General features: G+C 56.8%; 2 non-coding genes and 1 pseudogene across 2 annotated transcripts; all 3 read right to left on the bottom strand.

Annotated features, from left to right (window-relative positions):
* Positions 1 to 265, bottom strand: part of LOC124728991 — a 4,222-nt pseudogene extending 3,957 nt beyond the window's left edge.
* A 188-nt stretch (positions 266 to 453) lies between these two features.
* Positions 454 to 608, bottom strand: LOC124728988. Its single transcript, XR_007007525.1, has one exon. It is a non-coding gene; the product is annotated as a 5.8S ribosomal RNA (ribosomal RNA).
* A 351-nt stretch (positions 609 to 959) lies between these two features.
* Positions 960 to 2,868, bottom strand: LOC124728995. The gene has a single exon (XR_007007529.1). It is a non-coding gene; the product is annotated as a small subunit ribosomal RNA (ribosomal RNA).
* Between the last annotated feature and the right edge of the window lie 2,132 nt (positions 2,869 to 5,000).

The following is a 5,000-nucleotide window of genomic DNA, read 5'->3' as shown; positions in this document are numbered from 1 at the left end:
CCGCCGACGCTCGCACCGGCCGCTACGGGCCTGGCACCCTCTACGGGCCGTGGCCTCATTCAAGTTGGACTTGGGCTCGGCGCGAGGCGTCGGGGTAGTGGACCCTCCCAAACACCACATGCCACGACAGGCGGCAGCCTGCGGGGTTCGGTGCTGGACTCTTCCCTGTTCGCTCGCCGCTACTGGGGGAATCCTTGTTAGTTTCTTTTCCTCCGCTTAGTAATATGCTTAAATTCAGCGGGTAGTCTCGCCTGCTCTGAGGTCGTTGTACGAGGTGTCGCACGCCACACCGCCAGCCGGCTGTGCACGCTACCGAGAAAGTACCGGTATGCGAACCGCCAGGCGACGGGCGCGCATCGCACGTTTGAGGAGACGCGGCCGGCCCCACAGGCGGCCGCGACACTCCCAGGTCTGCGAAGCGGGGCAAACGCCGCGCGCTTCAGTATACGTAGCCGACCCTCAGCCAGACGTGGCCCGGGAACGGAATCCATGGACCGCAATGTGCGTTCGAAACGTCGATGTTCATGTGTCCTGCAGTTCACATGTCGACGCGCAATTTGCTGCGTTCTTCATCGACCCACGAGCCGAGTGATCCACCGTCCTGGGTGATCTTTTCTCAGTTTCCGCCGTCTCTTTCGAGACGGTCGCATAGGCGGGAGTGAGGCGTGTGGCGGCCCCTGTTCCAGCGTTCTGTGTCCAACGGCCTCACGGCCGACGGGCGTCGTACGGCTCCACACCGGAGCGGACAGGCACTCGGGCGAAAGTCATTCAAAACCGGCGCCAGGCGCCAGGTGCCGCAGGCCAGCCGCTCCAGCGCTTCAGCGCTCGTACCACACAACATTGCCGCTAGTTTTGAGAGGCACGCGTGGTTCCGCACGCGGCGCACGGCTACGGCGAGCCGTACAGGTAGCGTGTTGCGCGACACGACACGCACATCGAAAGACATGCAGTCTAGTCGGTAATGATCCTTCCGCAGGTTCACCTACGGAAACCTTGTTACGACTTTTACTTCCTCTAAATGATCAAGTTTGGTCATCTTTCCGGTAGCATCGGCAACGACAGAGTCAATGCCGCGTACCAGTCCGAAGACCTCACTAAATCATTCAATCGGTAGTAGCGACGGGCGGTGTGTACAAAGGGCAGGGACGTAATCAACGCGAGCTTATGACTCGCGCTTACTGGGAATTCCTCGTTCATGGGGAACAATTGCAAGCCCCAATCCCTAGCACGAAGGAGGTTCAGCGGATTACCCCGACCTTTCGGCCTAGGAAGACACGCTGATTCCTTCAGTGTAGCGCGCGTGCGGCCCAGAACATCTAAGGGCATCACAGACCTGTTATTGCTCAATCTCGTGCGGCTAGAAGCCGCCTGTCCCTCTAAGAAGAAAAGTAATCGCTGACAGCACGAAGGATGTCACGCGACTAGTTAGCAGGCTAGAGTCTCGTTCGTTATCGGAATTAACCAGACAAATCGCTCCACCAACTAAGAACGGCCATGCACCACCACCCACCGAATCAAGAAAGAGCTATCAATCTGTCAATCCTTCCGGTGTCCGGGCCTGGTGAGGTTTCCCGTGTTGAGTCAAATTAAGCCGCAGGCTCCACTCCTGGTGGTGCCCTTCCGTCAATTCCTTTAAGTTTCAGCTTTGCAACCATACTTCCCCCGGAACCCAAAAGCTTTGGTTTCCCGGAGGCTGCCCGCCGAGTCATCGGAGGAACTGCGGCGGATCGCTGGCTGGCATCGTTTATGGTTAGAACTAGGGCGGTATCTGATCGCCTTCGAACCTCTAACTTTCGTTCTTGATTAATGAAAACATACTTGGCAAATGCTTTCGCTTCTGTTCGTCTTGCGACGATCCAAGAATTTCACCTCTAACGTCGCAATACGAATGCCCCCGCCTGTCCCTATTAATCATTACCTCGGGTTCCGAAAACCAACAAAATAGAACCGAGGTCCTATTCCATTATTCCATGCACACAGTATTCAGGCGGGCTTGCCTGCTTTAAGCACTCTAATTTGTTCAAAGTAAACGTGCCGGCCCACCGAGACACTCAATAAAGAGCACCCTGGTAGGATTTCAACGGGGTCCGCCTCGGGACGCACGAGCACGCACGGGGCGGTCGCACGCCTTCGGCTCGCCCCACCGGCAGGACGTCCCACGATACATGCCAGTTAAACACCGACGGGCGGTGAACCAACAGCGTGGGACACAAATCCAACTACGAGCTTTTTAACCGCAACAACTTTAATATACGCTATTGGAGCTGGAATTACCGCGGCTGCTGGCACCAGACTTGCCCTCCAATAGATACTCGTTAAAGGATTTAAAGTGTACTCATTCCGATTACGGGGCCTCGGATGAGTCCCGTATCGTTATTTTTCGTCACTACCTCCCCGTGCCGGGAGTGGGTAATTTGCGCGCCTGCTGCCTTCCTTGGATGTGGTAGCCGTTTCTCAGGCTCCCTCTCCGGAATCGAACCCTGATTCCCCGTTACCCGTTACAACCATGGTAGGCGCAGAACCTACCATCGACAGTTGATAAGGCAGACATTTGAAAGATGCGTCGCCGGTACGAGGACCGTGCGATCAGCCCAAAGTTATTCAGAGTCACCAAGGCAAACGGACCGGACGAGCCGACCGATTGGTTTTGATCTAATAAAAGCGTCCCTTCCATCTCTGGTCGGGACTCTGTTTGCATGTATTAGCTCTAGAATTACCACAGTTATCCAAGTAACGTGGGTACGATCTAAGGAACCATAACTGATTTAATGAGCCATTCGCGGTTTCACCTTAATGCGGCTTGTACTGAGACATGCATGGCTTAATCTTTGAGACAAGCATATGACTACTGGCAGGATCAACCAGGGAGCTGCGTCAACTAGAGCTGAGCAGCCGGCCGCCCGGGAGTGTGTCCCGGGGGCCCGCGCGAACACGCAAGCGTCCGCTCAATCATTCTGCAAACAGGAGGAGGCTGAGCTCCCCTGCACAATACACCTCGAAACCCTCTCAGGTCCCGGCGGCGCGCAGCGCCGTCCCAAGTACTTGGTCGGGTTCGAGAGAGGCGCAATCGCCCGGAGTTAGGCGAGTAGACGCTTTCGGTGCGACCACCCGTGCTCCCAACTGAGCTTGCCGCTGCCGACAGAGGCCCGGGAGCGTGCTGTCGTGGCATTGCCGGCGGGAGACAACACGCGCCACCTACGGTGACCGGCAGCTCCAACGCCAGCGCCACAGAAGGACAAAAGCCCCACTTGGGTGCCGAAGCGAACTCTCCCAGCACAGCGCACGCGCCAACACATCCGCACAGCTGCGATACAAACCACCAGCGAGAACCGCTGGGGCGACCGAGCAGCAGACGGCGTCGCGGCGCCGAGCGCCGGGCGGCAGCGCATCCTCAACGCACACAGTCCTCAATCGGACCAGCACACTGAAGATGTCCACCGCGCTTCGCACCGGGCCCGCGAGGACCTACTTTGGCCGCACGGCGCCGCGCGCAGGGTGCGCCGGCGCGCAGCTGCGACGCCTGCCGCGTCCGTCGGCCGGCGCGCCTGCCACTGGCCGCCCCCACCAGCCGGCTGTAGCGCGTGCGCCCACGCACCGCGCGGCCAGCACGCCGGGAGGCGCCCCCTCACCGGCCGGGGACGGTCCCACCCAGCCACCGCCGCGTATCGCTTCACACCCAGATGCCGTTCAGTTTCGTCGGCATGGTGGGTATCGCTGGAACAACCGGTTAGTACCTCAACCTATCGTCGCCATCACCGATTCACCCCTAGCGAGAACAACCGCACCACAACAGGTTACCATTTGTTCATTTGCGTAACTTCACCAGAAAACGCAGGCGTCCATCGCCATTTGCAACTTCCACGATTATTGCATGCCTGTGTCAGGTGTCACGCCACACTACGTCTGCCCACATACACGCAACAAAATGTGCACGCCTAGACAATACGTGGAAGGTGGCCCCCGTACGTATGCGATGTCCATTGCTCGAACGACTGTCAACCGGCCTCTGTAGCATGTCGCAGATATGGAACGCGGTGCACCATGCCATCACGGTGTGTGAGGAGAGACGACTAGGTCCGAATACATCAACAGACAGCTCATGCTGATCGCCATCCACGGCGTCCGTTCCTCCCACACGTCTCTATGGCGTACCACACTGCAATCCAGCTCTCATAGGGAGACGACACGTAGCTGCGTGCACAATATTTGCACTGTATGGTCCGCCGTTTTTGGGCGCAGTCGTTGTACGGTCACACATGTGCCACGATGTATCATTCAGTACATAAGGACGAATGTGCAGTACAGATTGTGGTTTACGCGTACGACATTAGCGGACAGTTGACACAGGCCGCACCACAACGTAGCCTGAGTACGTCGCATGCGGAGGGCATTGAACATGCAAAGTTCTCACCAACCAGCTTGCGAAGGCAGGGGGCAAGGTGGGGACGTGGGGAGGGGCGGCATGTACGTCCTGCTGCCATCCACATTACAGTGTACAGCAGGAGCATGTGGAAAGTGAGCAAGACTTGCAAGGTGTTTAACATGAAGCGATACACAGGGGAGCGGGGAGTGCGAGTAGCGAACTATATTGCGAGGGTTGCGGGTGGGCAACACTACACTAATTGAACGAGTCGTATAACAATTACAGAGCAGGTTTAGGCGACAACGTGGGTTACGTTAGGCGACAACGTGGGTTAGGTTAAGGCACGACGTGGGTTAGGTTAAGGCACGACATGGGTTAGGTTAAGGCACAACATGGGTTAGGTTAAGGCACAACATGGGTTAGGTTAAGGCACAACATGGGTTAGGTTAAGGCACAACATGGGTTAGGTTAAGGCACAACATGGGTTAGGTTAAGGCACAACATGGGTTAGGTTAAGGCACAACATGGGTTAGGTTAAGGCACAACATGGGTTAGGTTAAGGCACAACATGGGTTAGGTTAAGGCACAACATGGGTTAGGTTAAGGCACAACATGGGTTAGGTTAAGGCACAACATG

This window comes from Schistocerca piceifrons, unplaced genomic scaffold (genome assembly GCF_021461385.2).
Source record: "Schistocerca piceifrons isolate TAMUIC-IGC-003096 unplaced genomic scaffold, iqSchPice1.1 HiC_scaffold_119, whole genome shotgun sequence".
Lineage (NCBI taxonomy): Eukaryota > Metazoa > Arthropoda > Insecta > Orthoptera > Acrididae > Schistocerca > Schistocerca piceifrons.
Note: the sequence above shows the minus strand (reverse complement) of the source record. Positions and strands in the feature narration are given on the sequence as shown.